At 69.4% G+C, this 16,870-nt stretch overlaps 1 protein-coding gene across 2 annotated transcripts in view; it reads right to left on the bottom strand.

Annotated features, from left to right (window-relative positions):
• The window catches only part of Shisal1 (shisa like 1), a 71,866-nt gene that overhangs the window by 33,388 nt on the left and 21,608 nt on the right, over window positions 1–16,870 (bottom strand). The window contains exon 1 of one of the 2 annotated variants that reach the window (XM_069995856.1): window positions 8,569–8,619. The exons of the other annotated variant lie outside the window; for it this stretch is intronic. The gene's annotated coding sequence lies outside the window, so the exon portion shown is untranslated. Of the gene's footprint in view, window positions 1–8,568; window positions 8,620–16,870 lie in introns of those variants that run through there. 2 annotated transcript variants of the gene reach the window in all.

Raw genomic sequence — 16,870 nt, 5'->3', positions numbered from 1 at the left:
TTTCCGGGAACTGGGGAGGTAACATCAAAAAGCAATTTGGAAAGAGCTTGGTCGGCAGAAACTGAGGTGAGCGGAGCTGCTGGGGGGAGGGGGAGGGGGAGGGGAAGGGCTCCAGAGGAGGCCCGAGCCACAGCCCCCCCAGGACAGACAGGGCCGCCTGTCCAGGCCCCTCCGTCCTCAGGACCTGTCTCTAAAGCGGGTGCTGCCCCAGCCCCCACGTGACCTCATTCCTGGAAGTCCCAGGGCGGCACCGTTGCCGGCCAGCCCCACCCCCCCGCCCTCGGCACCCCTGCTGGACCCTGTGACCTCTGCCAGCTGCTTTGGGGGGGGTCGACGGCAGCCATGACGCTCAAGGGGACGCGGAACCCTCGGGGGGGGGGGTCACAGCTCCCTCAAGGCCCCGCCGGCCCCGCCCACCTGGCTCTGTGGCTGGGACTGGACGTCTGCAGGGGCAGGGGCCCGGCCCCAGCCCGGGGACCCCGGGGCACTGACCCCCGCTGTGGACTGGGCGGCCCCTGGAGGCCCATGCAGAGCCGCCACCTCCACACGAGACTGGAGAACACGCTGTTTGCGGAGCGGCTGGCATGCGCCCGACGGGCTGGGGGTGCTGCGCAAGGCCCACCACCCCGCCTCACTGCAGGCCAGCCCGCAGCCCGGAGTCGGCCCCCATCTTCCGAGTTGGGGTCCTTCCTGGCCTCACTCCTGGGCCTGGGGAGGCAGCCGCTGCAGGAGGCCGCCACCGCCACTTCAGGAAGCAAACCATCTGCCTGGCGGGCGGCCCCCTCCGCTCCCGGGACGGGGGGGGCCCCCCTGCGGTCCTTGGCCCTGCCCGGCCACGTGCTGCTCCCTGGCCCCGGAAGATGCTGCGAGGAACGCACTGGCTTCGGGGGAGGCCCTCCTCTCCCCAGAGACACATGTCCCTTCAAACCACCAGCGTGGGGCTCGAGACCCCGTGACGAGCCTCCTGACCCTGGGGACAAGGCGGGTCTCAAGGAGACGGGCCAGGCGCCTGAGGCCCCGTGTGGCCCGGCTGCGGGGACAATACAGGTCTCAAGGAGACGGCCCGGTTTCCAAGCTCCCATCCTCCATTCAGGAAAGAAATTCGGCTGCGTATGGGGACGTGGATGTCCTAGCACACAGCACGGCCCGTCCCTCTGAGGTTGGGCTCCGGGGCTGATGCCCTCGGGGTCCGGCCTGTGGTGTGGAGGGCCCGGTGCTCGGGAGAGAGTCTACAAATAAACTGTAGCTCAGCCCTCTCCCCCACCGAGCCGGGAGGAAGAGGAAATAGCTTTCACACTGTATTTGCTGATTTTTTTTTTCAGTCCACTGCTTCTAAATCGACCCAGAACAGATTGTCCAATTGTTTGCATTCAGGCGCGAAGTCTCCTCGTGTTTCCCCCGCCCCGCGGCCCTCGCGTCGGCCAGGCTCACCGGGAGTCCTAGGCGCGTCCGTGGGGTGTGCCCTGCGGGGTGACAGGTGCGGGGCGCGTCCCCGGTGGGAGGTCTGTAATCCAGGGGCCTCCCTGTCCACCTGCCCAGTGGGGGCCGGCTCTGCTCTCCCAGGAAGGACTGAGTCTGCCAGAAGCTTCCTCTGGGGCTGAGCAGTCCACCACATGAGCCCTGGGGAGGGGCACCGGGCCCTCCTCCACAGTACGTGTTTGACGGGAGGCCGGTCCTCCTCAGGGCCACCTCCTCCAGGAAGGCCTCCCAGAGCCAGGTGCCCCAGCGCCCACACATTCCCGCGGGCAGGAATCGGTCTCAGGAAGGACTGAGCAGGTGACTGTCCACCCCGAGACCTCGAGCCTGTGAGCAAGCATCCCCTGTGCAGCGCCAGGCCAGACAGGCCGCCGCCCGCCCCTGCGGAGGGCGCCCCCTCCTCTCAGGCCCCCCAGACAACATGAGTGGGGAGCCACCAGAGCGCAGTTCCCGGCCAGCTCCAACAGACCCCCGCCCCGCCCCCAGCTTCGGCAGACATTCAGGTAAGGAAGGAATGGGGAGGTTGCCCACCCAGGGTGCTGTGCACAGTCCTTCCATGACCCAGTCCCATGCTTCCCGCAAGGACCTGCGGATCCACTCCCCAGCCAGAGGTGTCGAGAGGCGGGGGGGGGGGGCTGCTCTGAGGCCATGTCCCCCAGCCCCCGACTCCCTGTGCCCTGGACGCCCCGGGGCCTCGGACACCGGGTGTCCTGGGGCGATGGGGTCAGGGTGCAGCGTAGACACAGCGATCAGCTGTGTGCATGCCAGCACCTGGTCCCCACGCCCCCCACCCCGGCAGCACGGAGCCCAAGCGCCCAGCGCTGGAGGGGAGGAGGGCCCGGGGACGGCAGGGAGCTGGGCCCGGGCCGGCCGCAGGCCACAGGGTCACGGCATGACACGCGTGGGCTTCCACCTCCTTCCCCCACATCCCGGGATCTTCTGCCCTGGGCGGACTGTGACCAGCCATTCATTCGTTCATTCGTTCACGGCCCCTCCCCGCCTGCCTGGTCCGCGCTGGGCAGAAGCAGGAGTCTCCCGCCGTCTCCACCTGCGGGGCGTGAGGAGCACCACCTGAAGCATTTGCTGAGCACCTACTGTGTGCCAGTGCGCCACACCTGTCTGCCCCCGCGAGGCCTTCGCGAGCCCCCGGTCCCCCAAAAACCCCAGGCCGGAGCCACATCCCGTCCTCCCCAGGCGTGACCCCCGCGCCCTCCACGCTGCCCGGACCCACCCCTGAGTTACAAAGGGCGTGAGTGTGGAGCGCGGCCCCGTGGGTGGGGCTGGGGGCGGGCCTGAGCTGGACGGGCGCCCCCAGAGCCCTGAGGACCAGGACCCCGCTGGTGCTTCTCCTGTTCGCCCAGGAGCAGGCCGAGGTGCCCCCTGCCGCGGGGCGAGGAAGGTGTCCACGGAGCACGCAGCTTTGACCGTGACGGAGACCGCACTCGGCCGGCGCCTGGCGGCCGCGCACACAGCTCAGGGGTGCTCTGCAGGTATTTGCATGGACACTCGGGGAAACTGAGACTCTGTCCCCCTCCCCCCCCCGCTGTGAGCAGAAGGGGGCGGCCCACTTGGAGCCCAGCCTCGGGGAGCTTCCTGTCTGCTCCCCGGCTCCCGCAGCTCTCCCCCTAGTGCCTCCCAGAGCCCTGGGCCCGTTCCCCTGGCAATGAGCCGCGGCTCGGCGGCCGGCCTGAAGTCCCCGGGCTCGGATTCCGGGCAGCTGCACCCAGGGGAAGCTCCCTTCCCGACCTGCTCCTAGAAACCGAGTCGCGCTGCACAGCACGGCCAGGCCCTGGCTGGCTGGGCCGACGGGCTGGGCCTCGGGGCCCCTGGCAGATGCCAAGCCTCCTGCGCACACACAGAGCGGCCACGGCTCCGTTTTCTGGGTGCAGAGACCAAGGCCTAGAGCAGAGCATTGGCCAGGGAGTGGCGACCTCCGGAACCTTTGCCCAGCAGTGAGGCCAGCACCAGTGTCTACAGAGCTGGGTTCTGTTTGACCCACTCACGACCCTTGCCTTGCTACCCGCACACAGCCCAGACTCACCGACCGCTGAGGCAGGCCAGGTGGCATTGGAGGAAGCTGTCCCAGAGAGCCCCAAACTCCCCTCAGGCTGTCCTCTGCCTTTTCGGGCTGGCACACACTCCTCCACACCCTTCAATGCCCAAGCGAAAGTGCCCTCTGCAGGGGCGCCTTTCCTCTGTTCTCCCCACACTCCACCCGTGAAGGGGCTGACCAGCTCAGGTCCTCTCTGACCCCGGCTCCCCGGGCACGTGGGAGCCAGCTGCACTCCCCGCGGTCATAAATCCAGCTGCCGATTCAATCTCCCACAAAGGACAAGGGCGGGAGGTGGAAGCGCTGGCCCTCCCCCGCTGGGTCGGCCCCGCAGGAGACGCTCTGTCCCCCTCCCCCCTCCCCCCCGCAGGAGACGCTCTGCCCCCCTCCCCCTCCCCCCCCGCAGGAGACGCTCTGCCCCCCTCCCCCCTCCCCCCCCGCAGGAGACGCTCTGCCCCCCTCCCCCCTCCCCCCCTCCCCCCCGCAGGAGACGCTCTGCCCCCCTCCCCCCTCCCCCCGCAGGAGACGCTCTGCCCCCCTCCCCCCTCCCCCCCGCAGGAGACGCTCTGCCCCCCTCCCCCCTCCCCCCGCAGGAGACGCTCTGCCCCCCTCCCCCCTCCCCCCGCAGGAGACGCTCTGCCCCCCTCCCCCCTCCCCCCGCAGGAGACGCTCTGCCCCCCTCCCCCCTCCCCCCCGCAGGAGACGCTCTGCCCCCCTCCCCCCCCCGCAGGAGACGCTCTGCCCCCCTCCCCCCCTCCCCCCCGCAGGAGACGCTCTGCCCCCCTCCCCCCCGCAGGAGACGCTCTGCCCCCCTCCCCCCCGCAGGAGACGCTCTGCCCCCCTCCCCCCTCCCCCCCTCCCCCCCGCAGGAGACGCTCTGCCCCCCTCCCCCCTCCCCCCCTCCCCCCCGCAGGAGACGCTCTGCCCCCCTCCCCCCTCCCCCCCTCCCCCCCGCAGGAGACGCTCTGCCCCCCTCCCCCCTCCCCCCCTCCCCCCCGCAGGAGACGCTCTGCCCCCCCTCCCCCCTCCCCCCGCAGGAGACGCTCTGCCCCCCTCCCCCCCTCCCCCCCGCAGGAGACGCTCTGCCCCCCTCCCCCCTCCCCCCCGCAGGAGACGCTCTGCCCCCCTCCCCCCTCCCCCCCGCAGGAGACGCTCTGCCCCCCTCCCCCCTCCCCCCCGCAGGAGACGCTCTGCCCCCCTCCCCCCTCCCCCCCGCAGGAGACGCTCTGCCCCCCTCCCCCCTCCCCCCCGCAGGAGACGCTCTGCCCCCCTCCCCCCTCCCCCCCCGCAGGAGACGCTCTGCCCCCCTCCCCCCTCCCCCCCCGCAGGAGACGCTCTGCCCCCCTCCCCCCTCCCCCCCTCCCCCCCGCAGGAGACGCTCTGCCCCCCTCCCCCCCCGCAGGAGACGCTCTGCCCCCCTCCCCCCTCCCCCCCGCAGGAGACGCTCTGCCCCCCTCCCCCCTCCCCCCCGCAGGAGATGCTCTGCCCCCCCACCCTCCCCCGCTGGGTCGGCCCCCAGGCGAAGGTGGGCGGCCGCCTTTATTTTTAATTTGCGCCAATATCTAAGAAAGCGGCACTTTATTTTGAGCTCCTCCTGCAATGAGGAGCTCCAGAATCTGGCACAGGAGACACAACTTCCCGGCTCGAGCTTTCCCAGCGCAAGTCTTAGCAGAGAAGAGCCAGCGCCCCCCCCTCCGGTCCTCCCCCCTTCCCTCCCCCCTCCCTGGGCATTTCTCCGAATCTCCCAGGCAGGCATAATCAGATTATGTCGCTAGGTTTTCAAAGATCGTGATTTGTCTCATTTTCCAAGGAAGTGTGAACAAGAGTAAATAAATATATATTTTCCCCTCCCAGGGCTCTGATAAAGGCTTGCTGCGCTGAACGCAGTGTTAACCGGTGTCGTTTGCGTAGCCCCTGCCGTCAGGCAGTGTGCACGCGTCTGCAGGGCACGCTGCCTCGGCACAGATGGGTGGTGATGGGGGGGTGGGCACCACGGGGGGAGGGGGAGGGGCAGTGGGGAGGAGGGAGAGTGTGGGTCTCATGGGGGGGGGGGAGCCAGCTGGGAGGACAGCCAAGGAGGAGCGCCATTCATTCTGGCCTGCAAATTGGGGCGAGGGATTTGCATTTCATGCCTGGCGCGTGGCTCTGTCTCTGCGGGGTTGGCAGGACGGCCGGGCGGGCGGGGTGAGGAGGGATTCCTCGCACACGCGTCCGGCTCCTTTCCAAAGGGAACTCCGGGCTGGGAGAGCGGGGTCTCCCTCGCCCTGGAAGCAGGGCCGCCCCACGCCCTCCGAGCCGGGCTCTGCGCAGCGCCCACATCGATCGGGTGGAACCCCTTGGCCCTCAAGGGCATCCGATTCACTGTGTGATCTTGACGCTTCCCCAGCCCTCTCTGGGCCTCCGCGTCCCCCCCACCTGACCGCCCATCCTGAAATGGGGGGGAGGGCTTCGTGCTGTCCCCAACACGGAAACCCCATTAGCCCGAGTGTGAATAAAGAAAGAAGAGGTCAGCCAGACGCCGTGGCTCACGCCTGTCATCCCAGCTACTCAGGAGGCTGAGATCTGAGGATGCGGTTCAAAGCCAGCCCCGGCAGGGAAGTCCACTAGCCTCTTCTTACCACCAATGAGAATACTGTGGCGCTGTGGCTCAACGTGAGCGCTAGCTAGCCTTGAGCAAAAGAGCTGGACAGCAGCCAGGCCCTGAGTTCAAGCCCCACATCCAACAGAGCAAAGAGGCAGCTTCCACACGCCGGGTGGGGCCCTCAGAGTCCCCATCTGCCTGCTCCCCTCCGGCCCTCACCACGGGGGCTCACGTCCACCCAGCAGGCCTCCGGGGCCACTTCCACAGAGGTGGCCCCATGAGTGGGCTCAGGAATATGGCGCTTGGGTGCGGGGAGACAGGAAGGCAGGAAGGGCAGGGGAGAGGGAGGAGGAGATGGCGCCCCCCGCCAGGCTGTGCCGTGAGCAGGTGACCCCGGAACGACCCCCAAAGGCCAGGCCTCGGCAGGCAGGTCCCCCTCCTCACCTGCGCTGCCGAGACCCCACTTTCCAGACGGCTGGGAAACGTAGGTGTCATGGTCTTTGTGGGGGGACTGGGGACGACGCTGACTCGGGCTGAGTCTGCAGCCCGCACCGAGGGGCAGGGCAGACGGGGGCCAGGCGGCAGGCCGTGTGGAGGTGCGCCCCGGGGGGGGGGCCGCCAGAGCGAGGAGATGGAGGCCAGCGGCCGCACGGTCTCTGGCGGCCGTCCTCCCGGGAGGCCGTGTGAGGCAGTGCTTGGCGGCGGGCCGTCGCGGGGTGCCCTGTCTGCCTCTGGACTACAGAGGCTGGGGTTCAGGGCGGGCTTGCGCAGCTCAGTCCCTCCCGGGGCCTTTGGTGCGGAGGCTGCAGCGCCCGGGTCAGCAAAGCCGTCTGGCTGCGGGTGGACAGCTGACGCGGCAGCCTGTATCCACCTCCACCTCCGCTGCCCCGCGGCCGGCTCGGTGTCCCCGGGCGGCCGACTCCAGACCACCCCTCCCCTCCCACCCACCTTGAGCCTGGGCTCTGCCCAGAGCCGTGCCAACGCGGAGCCCGGCCCGCACACCTCCCGGCTCGGCCCGAGGGCTCCGCCTGGCCACCTTCTCCTTCCCTCCCTGAACGCTGCCCTGTCCCTCGGCATCCGACTCCCCAGCCCCGTTCCCGACCTCCCCCCCCCCGCGCCCTGCCCTCCCAGCCCACAGACCCGACCCCTGAGACGCCAAGGGCAGAGCTGGGGACCCCACCTGCTCAGGCCCCAGGCTCTGGAGGGCCGGCGGCAGGTAACCAGGAGGGGCCGTGTGGCTCTCCTCCCTCCAGCCATCCTTCCCCCACCTCTGGAATGTTCTAGAAGCTCTGCTGGTCAGTGCAGCTGCCTCCATGAGCTCCAGATGCACACGCACATGCACGCACACATGTGGGCACACGCACATCGCTGTCCTCACCTGGCCTCTATCCAGCAAGCCAGATCAAGACACCAGAGAGTGCCCTGGGGAGGCAGGGGCTACCTGGCCGCAGAACTTTCTAGCACTTCTTATCCGGCCAGGACCCCCACAAACAGCCCCGGTGGGGGCAGGTCCGGGGTTCTGGGCAGCTCAGACCAGCCGGGATCGGAGCACCGGGCTGGCCAGCCCGAGGAGCGAGGGCGCCGAGGCCCCAGCTGGGGCGGACCCCGACCTGGGGCGGACCCCGACCTGGGGCGGACCCCGACCTGGGGCGGACCCCGACCTGCGGCGGACCCCGACCTGGGGCTGACCCCGACCTGCGGCGGACCCCGACCTGGGGCGGACCCCCCCATCCGGAGGAAACCGGGGTGACGGGTGGACAGCCGCGCCCAGTGAGCGGCGCGGGCCGGTCCGCACGGGTCACTCGCAGGACGTGATCCGAGACCGCTCAGACACCAGGTCCAGCCAGGGCCGCGGGGTCGCGGGCGCTCGGAGGGGGCGGGCGGCCGCCCAAGGTCACACGCAGCGAGCGGGCGCTGTCCGCCCAGACCGGGACCACGAGCCCCCGGCCGGTTACGTAACGCCCGGCCCCGGCGACCCCGGCGACCCGGCGACCCCGGCGACCCCGGCGACCCCGGCGACCCCGGCGACCCCGGCGACCCCGGCAGAGCGGCCGAGCGCGGAGGGCGCCCGCTCCCCCCCCCCCCCCGCCGATTCTCATCACGACGACGGCGGCAGCGCGGAGCCGGCGCGCGGGGTCCCGTCGCCATGGCAGCGCCGGCGTCCCCAGCTTCGGCCGGGCGGGCTCTGCCCCGCGCCCCGCCGCCCCGCGCCCCGCGCCCCGCGCCCCGCGCCCCGCGCCCCGGCCCCAGGCGAGCGCCGCCGCCCCGCGCTCGGTCCGCCGGGCTCCGCCTCGGACGCGGACCGCGGACCCCGGGCACCGCGCGCCCCGGGCGCTCCCCGGCCCGGCCCTTCCCCTCCGCGCCCCGGCCCGGCGCGCGGGACCCGCACGAGCCCGCCGCCCCGCGCCCCGCGCCCCGCCGCCCCCGGCCCCGCCCGCCCCGGGTCCCCGCCGCCGCTCACCTCGTGCCCGCGCCGGCCGCCGCTCGCTCCGCGGCCCCGAGCCGGCGCCCGCGGGAGACGCCTGCCGGGGGCGGGGCGCCCCGCGCGGAGCCCGCCGCGCCGCCGCAACAGTTGTCCGGCTCGGCGGCCGCGGGGCTCCGGCGTGCGGACGCGCGGGGCGCGGCGCGGCTCCCGGGGCTCCCGGGGCTCCCGGGCCGCTGCTCCCGCCGCGCGCCCCGCGCCCCGCGCCGCGCCTCGGCCCCCGCCGCCCGCTCCGAGCCCCGCGCCCGCCCGAGCCGCCGCCGCGCCGCCGCCGCCGCCGCCGCGCTCCTGCCGCCGCCCCGCGCCCGCCCGAGCCGCCGCCGCCGCCGCCGCCGCACTTCGCGCCGCCCGCGCGGCCCGCGCCCTCTGCTGCCCCCTCGCCGAGCGCCGCGCGTCCTGCCCGAGCCGCCGCCGCCGCGCTGCCCGCCCGCCCCCCGCGGTCAGCGCCCCATCCATCCCCGGGTCACAGGGACCCCCCCGCGGTCAGCGCCCCATCCATCCCCAGGGTCACAGGGACCCCCCCCGCGGTCAGCACCCCATCCATCCCCGGGTCACAGGGACCCCCCCGCGGTCAGCGCCCCATCCATCCCCAGGGTCACAGAGACCCCCCGCGGTCAGCGCCCCATCCATCCCCAGGGTCACAGGGACCCCCCGCGGTCAGCGCCCCATCCATCCCCAGGGTCACCGCCCCCCCCACCGACCCCATCCCCGAGGACGGCGTCGCGGGGCCCACTCCGATGTCCCCTCCCCTCCCCATCTCTCCTTTTTCCTCCAATTCTTCCTTCACTTTCTTTTATTCATCCTGCCCCCCCTCCTCTTTCTCCCCCTCCTCTGTTCTCCCACCCTCCTCCCCTTCCCTCCCTTCCCTTCCTTCTTTTTCCTCCTCTTCTCCCTACCCATCCTTGAGGGGAAGTGTCTCCCCACCTCCCACTCACCTCCTTGGGTCCCGCGTGGCCCTGGCAGCGCCCCCAAGCCCCTATCTACACACCCACTAGCCCTACCCAACAGTCCCCAGGCCCCGCCCACCGCCCCACCCCTCGGCCCCGCCCACCGCCCCACCCCTCGGCCCCGCCCACCTCCACACCTCAGACCCAGCCATCACTCCACACCCCCTCAGGCCCCGCCCATCACTCCACATCCCCTCAGGCCCCGCCCATCGCTCCACACCCCCTAGATGCTGCCCATCACTCCATACCCCCTCAGGTCCCGCCCATCGCTCCACACCCCCTCAGACCCCGCCCACCACTCCACACCCCCTCAGGCCCCGCCCATCGCTCCACACCCCCTCAGACCCCGCCCATCGCTCCACATCCTCCCAGACCCCGGCCCATCGCTCCACAGCCTCCCAGACCCCGCCCATCGCTCCACATCCCTTCAGGCCACGCCCATCACTCCACACCCTCCCAGACCCCGCCCATCACTCCACACCCCCTCAGGCCCCGCCCATCGCTCCACACCCCCTCAGACCCCGCCCACCACTCCACACCCCCTCAGGCCCCGCCCATCGCTCCACACCCCCTCAGACCCCGCCCTTCACTCCACACCCCCTCAGGCCCCCGCCCATCGCTCCACACCCCCTAGATCCTGCCCAATCATTCCACACCCCTCAGGCCCCGCCCATCGCTCCTAGATCCTGCCCAATCCTTCCACAAGCCCACACCTCCCCCTGTCCTGCCTGCCTAACTGCCCGGAGCCAGGGGGTCACTGGCAGGGTCACCTGGCCCGCAGGGAAGCGCTCCTCCGTCCAGGCCTGCCTGCATCTGTACCCCAGCCAACCCCTCACTGTCTATCGGATCCACATTTCACCCCTCACCCTCAGGACAAGGCAGTGCTTGAGGCCTCTGAGCCTCGGTCTGACCACTTCCTGGGCCCCTGCCTGGCATGCCTTGGTCTTGGGGGACACATGGCTTCCCCCCAGAAAAGGGGGAAGGCCGCTGGCTGGCTGGGGTTGGCTAAGGGTCTTGAGCCGCACCCCCTCACTTTGGGGTCTGCTCTGCTGAGCCAGCTACAGCTGGGCTGGGCCTTTGGCTGTTCTCCCCTGGGTGTGGGGTGGGGTGCTGCTTATCAGGGAGGTCACACAGCTGGCCCTCCCCCACCTGGACGTCTCCCCAGGGGTCTGTCCTCCACATTTGGAGGGTGACTGTTAGGGTCCCCCCCAGCCTGCCTATGGGGAAAGAGCAGGGGATGGGGTAGACGTGACACCCAAGGAACATCCTGCAGAGCCCAGAAAGCCAGGGGACCCCGTGCCCCCACTCAGAGAGGCCATGACGCCCAGGGCCAGCGGTGCAGCCAGGCCGTGGCCAGGAGGCCCACGGTGGGGGTGGGGGCCACAGGACATGGGGAGGGGTGCTGTGCGTGTGTGTGCGTGTGTGTGAGTGTGTGGACTGTCTGTGTCTGTGGGACAGGTGCTGCATGTGTTGTGTGCCACAGGTATGTGGAGACTGTGTGTACCTGTGTGGGATGCGGGGGTGTGGCATGTGCGCTGTGTTAGTGTACGGTGGCTGGTGTGGGCGGGGTGTGCGGGTTGTGGCGTGTGGACACGGGAATGGGGGGTGGGAGCATCTCCCTTTGCCAGCGTGTGGGTGCAGAGCCCCGTGCGTGGCGGGCTGTTCTGCGCACATGGTGGCTGAGCACGGGTGTGCCAGAAGCTGGGTTAGCCCGAGTCTCCTTCCCCACCCCCCCCCCCGTCCCTGTCACTCACTGGGTGTGGTCCAGTCAGCGCCAGCCGGGGTTAGAGTCCTGGCTGAAAGCGCTGTCTGCTCGCAGGTAATGTCCACCTCCACCAGCCACAGCCGTCCCTGCTGGGACCCATTCCTCAGCCTCCCCGACCCGTGCCAGCCGCACTGCGGCCCTCACCCCTCTGTGGGCCCGTCCCGCATGGGGCTCCGCTCTGTCCTCCCCCTCACGGCTGACCCCACCTCAGACAAAACTGCCGACATGGGGACGGCTGCGCGGTCCACGCGGGGCCAGAGAGACCTTGCGGGGGCGGGGGGCAGCCTCCCACCGGGCAATGGCAGACGAGCTGGCACAGACACTTAGCAGGTCCCCGGTGCCACCGGTGTCCCAGCCGCCACTGGGGAGCAGGGCAGGACTAGGGGGCGTGGAACGGGCGGCCGTGGGCCCCATCCTCCCCCCAGCCCCACAAGCCGACCGTGGGCTTGGGCGCGTCTCCCGCCTCTGGCACCTGGTTCCCGGGCTGCCATTCATGATGACAAATCAACTTGGCAGCTTAACACAACACACATCGATTCTCCTACAGTTCTGGAGAGCAGAAATCAATGTTCCATTTCTCTGGACCATCATCCCGGTCAGGCTTCCGGGGCTCCAGGCTGGGGTCTTTCCTATCCCGTCCAGCTCAGGGACAGTGGCATCCGGGCTGGTGGCCAGATAGCTTGGGTCGGTCTCCAAGACCAGTGGCTTCAAGCTGGCGTCTGCAAAGCCCTCTGCCTCCGTGGGGTCCACACGGTGGCACCAAAGCCCCCAGCTGGCCGCTGGCATCCTTCACGGAGTCCCGGCCCAGCTCTGTCCCTTCTTGTCACCTAAGGGGCAGCCACAGTCTGTGGGGATCTGGTTGGGATCTGGATGGATCTGGGCAGGATCGGGTCTGGAGTCTTTGGAGTGAGGGGTGTTTCTTGGCCTCTGTTCTGGGCCGCAGCCGGGGTGCCGCAGTGGGTTCAGGGCCTGTGAGGACCCATCCCCACCCTGGACCGTTCAGTAGGTCTGGGTGTCCCGTCCGGTCCTCTGCCCCGGGGCTGGGGTGGGGATGGGGCAGCCAGCCCCCCAGCAACCCCTGCCACGCTCCTCAGCAGCCCCTGCCGGCCTGTGGAGCCAGCGGCGCCCGGGGAGCCTCTCCCAGCCCTCATCTCCAGCTCCCCTTCTTATTTACTACTTTCCCTGCCTTCAGAGGCCTGCTCCCCCGCACATGCAAACCCGGCCCGGCTCACCGGGCGGGCGCTCGGCCCAGCACGGTGACTCATGCTCTCCTGGTAGAGCTCAGCCTTTTCAAAGGGCTGGCTGGGGAGGAAGCTAAATTTAAAGCCAGGCTCCTCGCGAAGATCACCTGCCACATCAAATCGCTGCCATTTAATTAGAAGTGGGGGGAAAGCGGTCCGCAGGCCCTCGGGGGCCTCCTCTGAGAGGCGGGGAGGGGGCTCCAAGACCCAGACCCCGGGAGGGCAGGGAGGGGCCGGCGGGGCCGCCCCACTGCTTGCAGGAGAGACGGAGGCCTGGGATGGGGAAGCTGCAGGCTGTAGAGGTGAAGGGTGCTGGGCAGCTGCTAGACCCGACCCTCAGCCCCGTCCTGGGCGGGACGAGGCTTCTGGGTCCTGGCCACCCTGTGCCCTTCCTCGGCTGCCCACTGCTCTGTCTGTTCCCCATGTGGCCACACATCCCCTGCCCAGCCGAGGCCCCCAGGGTGGTCAGCCGGAGGCAGGATGTCTCTGGTCAGCGAGGCCGGTGGTGGGCAGGGCTGGTCTGACCTGGCTGTCCCCATGCGGGGTGCCTGTTGGTGAGCTTGCTGGGCCACTGGCCACCCAGGCCGGCACACCCAGGCCCGGAGGCCAATGGCACGCTGCTCCCTGCGATTTGTAAACCCAGCTGTGGACAGCCAGTGTCTTGCCCCGCAGCGCGGGGTGCCAGAGCCAGAGGCCGCAAGTGTGCACACGGGGCAGGAGGGCCCACCAGGCCCCGTGTACTCAGCAGCAGCGGCGATGGGGTCCCCAAAGCCCCGGCCCCTCCAGAGTGACCCTGGCCACACCCCACGAAGCCCTTGTGGGAGGGGCATCCACCAGGCCCGGCAGCACAGGGGTCCGCGGAGGGGCAGCAGCTACAGAGGGGCCTTGGCCGGGGACCGCCCAGCACCAGTCTGGAAACGCCATCCACGTCAGGGCCGGCTTCTGCGCACCGCAAACGGGCCTGGCCGCGCCGCCTCCTGGGCCCGAGGACCCCCAGTGCGGCCCCTCGGGCAGCAGGGCCGCCGCCCCTGCACGGGCAGGGCTCCTGGGAAGGGGGCCCAGCAGGGCACAGCCCCGGGGCCTGCGGGTCTTTGTGGCCCTGATTCCAGGCGGGCAGGGTGGGTGCCAGGCTCACCGAGGGGTCCGCCACCAGGGGGCGAAGGTGAGTCAGGAGGGCTGGCTTCTCAATGCCGCAAAAACCAGCCTGGTCCCCCAGCCTCGTGTGCCTGTCTGGGCCTGGTCACTGAGAACGGACGGCCCCTGAGCGGGCGGCACGCTCCAGGCCCCTGGGGGTGTCTCCCAGGTGTCGGGCCGAGACCGCAGCCCAGCTCAGTGCCACCTGAACCCGGCTTCAGCCCCGGGACAGCCCGTGGCCTGGACGGGTTGGCGCATCTCCTGCAAGCCTCAGCAGGGAGAAAGGCTCTGCCCAGGGGCAGCGCGAGGCCCCGCCACCCGCCCCAGACCTCTGCGGCCCGGGGCGTGGCTCCCATAGCTCCTTTTGTGGTCTGGGCCTCAGAGCAGGACGTGAGAATTAATACAACTTGAGTTGGTAGGCAGAATCCGGCCCCTGGGCAGACCTGGGGTTATACAACGGTCCTTGGGGACCCTGGCACGTGCCTCTTTGGGTCACCGATTGCTCCCCACACAACTTTAATCCTGGCAGAAGCACAGGGGCTGGAGCAGGGGTCTGCGGGTGGGCGGGTACTGTCCCCTGCAGCCCCTCTCAGGGGGTCTCTGCCCGAGTGGTCTGGAGAGGGGCCTCGGCGGGGTAGAGGGAGGATCATCCCAGCTCCCCTACAAATCTCTTCTGTGTGTTCTTTTCCTTCTTGGTGTGTGCTGATCCTGGGGCTTGAACTCAGGGCCTGGCGCTGTCCCTCCCTTAGCTTTGTTGCTCAAGGCTAGAGTCCTACTTGAGCTCCAGGGGCACTCTGGTTCACTGTGTCATGGACTTCCCTGCCCACGCTGGCTTTCAGAACTGAGATCCTCAGATCTCAGCCTCCTGAGCAGCTAGGATTCCAGCGAGAGTCCTTCATCTCTGTTTACAGTTAACAGGCCAGGCTCTGAGAGGCTACAGGGCTTGCAACCATGAGCGGCAGAGCTGGGACTGAAGCTGGGTCCTCCCCGCACCCCTGCCCCAGGCCCTCCCTACCTTCACTGAGGATGGGCCGAGGACCAGAGTGGAAGGCTCTGGGACGGAGCAGCGGGCCTGTCTCCCCGGCCGGTGCAATCCCCTGGCTCTGCGTGAGCTTCCGGCTGGCTTAGACTGGGCGCCTGGAGCAGGTTACCCGAGCCCTGGGCAGGCCCCAGGCTGGGCCCCGGCTGGGCTCCAGGCCTCTTTGATTTCTCCTAATCTTCTCTGTTTGGCTTGGCCTCCCTGAGTAACCTTCGGGATTGCAAAATCGTGTCTTTTCCCCAAACCCAGGAGCGAAGGCTTGAATGGCAGATTCCAGCAGCCGAAAGCGGTTCTGGTAAGGCCCCTGGCACGGGCCGGGCCCTGGCACTGCCCGCTCCCTGGCCAACACCCGTGAGCAGTCAGGACGTCCGACAGGGTGCGCTGGGGTCAGGAGGCGGGGGACACCCAGGCCGTGTCCGAGGCTTCTCCTAGCCAACAAGGCCAGCCAAGCCCCAGTTCCTTTGGAAGCAGGAGAAGGAAAGGAAACCGACTTTCAGAGCCTGGATTTTCGAGCATGTGCCAGGCCCGCAGCTCCAAGTGCATTTCTTCACAGGCCCGGCTGGCCTGCCACAAACAAAGCACCATCACTGGGCCGCTTGGGACGAGGATGGAGGATAGGAAAGGTCAAGGCCTTGCCCACGGTCACCAGACTGATAACCAGGAGGTGCTGCTGGGTTAGGAGTAAAGTGTCCAAGTTCAGAACCATCCACACTGTGGAGGCAGAGACAGAAGCACGCCGCCAGCTTGGAGCCCTAGAGGTGCCTTTGCCAGCGCCCCCCAGCCTGGGTCCACCACGCGGAGAGCCGGGTCCACCACACGGAGAGCCAGGTCCACCACACGGAGAGCCGGGTCCACCACACGGAGAGCCGGGTCCACCACACGCAGAGCCGGGTCCATCACACGCAGAGCCAGGTCCACCACACGGAGAGCCGGGTCCACCACACGGAGAGCCGGGTCCACCACACGGAGAGCCGGGTCCACCACACGGAGAGCCGGGTCCACCACACGGAGAGCCGGGTCCACCACACGGAGAGCCGGGTCCACCACACGCAGAGCTGGGTCCACCACACGCAGAGCCGGGTCCACCACACGGAGAGCCAAGTCCACCACACGGAGAGCCGGGTCCACCACACGGAGAGCCAGGTCCACCACGCGCACAGAGCCGGGTCCACCACACGGAGAGCTGGGTCCACCACACGCAGAGCCGGGTCCACCACACGGAGAGCCGGGTCCACCACGCGCAGAGCCGGGTCCACCACACGGAGAGCCGGGTCCACCACACGCAGAGCCGGGTCCACCACACGGAGAGCCAAGTCTCCACACGCAGAGCCGGGTCCACCACGCGCAGAGCCAAGTCCACCACACGGAGAGCCAAGTCCACCACACAGAGAGCCAAGTCCACCACACGGAGAGCCGGGTCCACCACACGCACAGAGCCGGGTCCACCACACGCACAGAGCCAAGTCCACCACGCGCAGAGCCAAGTCCACCACGCGCAGAGCCAAGTCCACCACACAGAGAGCCGGGTCCACCACACGGAGAGCCGGGTCCACCACACGCAGAGCCAGGTCCACCACACGCACAGAGCCGTGTCCACCACACAGAGAGCCGGGTCCACCACGCGCAGAGCCGGGTCCACCACACGGAGAGCCAGGTCCACCACACGGAGAGCCAAGTCCACCAGCAATCACACCTAGCTTGCTCCCAGGTCTCTCCTAAGCACTGGAGCCCAGGCCAGGGAGCCCTCTGCCCCAGAGCATCATGGGAATATCCTGGACATCACCCAGAGCCACGCCTGCCTGGGATGCAGTGGATGGAGAAGTTCAGGACCAGAGGAGGCGGGGGCTGCCCAAAGGCCACCCAACACACCTCCCTGCCCTCTTCCCGTCCCATCTTACAGGAACAGCAACAAAATAAGCCTGGGACCCCTGGATGGGGCCCTGGCCAGCTGCGTTCCTCTGGATAAGTGACTGGCCTCTCTGCTGAAACGGGGTCCCCGCTCCTCCTTGGGGGCCCCTGAAGTTACCCAGCGAAGGCCATATCAGCCACACTGCTGGCCTCCATCCCTGCCCAGTCAGAGGCATTTCACACAGCTCATCCCTCTTGCCCCTTCTAGAAGCTTCTCTGAGCCCCAGTCAGCTTCCGGACGTGTGCT

The sequence above is a fragment of the Dipodomys merriami genome, unplaced genomic scaffold (assembly GCF_024711535.1).
Source record: "Dipodomys merriami isolate MVZ:Mamm:240054 unplaced genomic scaffold, mDipMer1.0.p SCAF_1028, whole genome shotgun sequence".
In the NCBI taxonomy this organism is placed as follows: domain Eukaryota; kingdom Metazoa; phylum Chordata; class Mammalia; order Rodentia; family Heteromyidae; genus Dipodomys; species Dipodomys merriami.
Note: the sequence above shows the minus strand (reverse complement) of the source record. Positions and strands in the feature narration are given on the sequence as shown.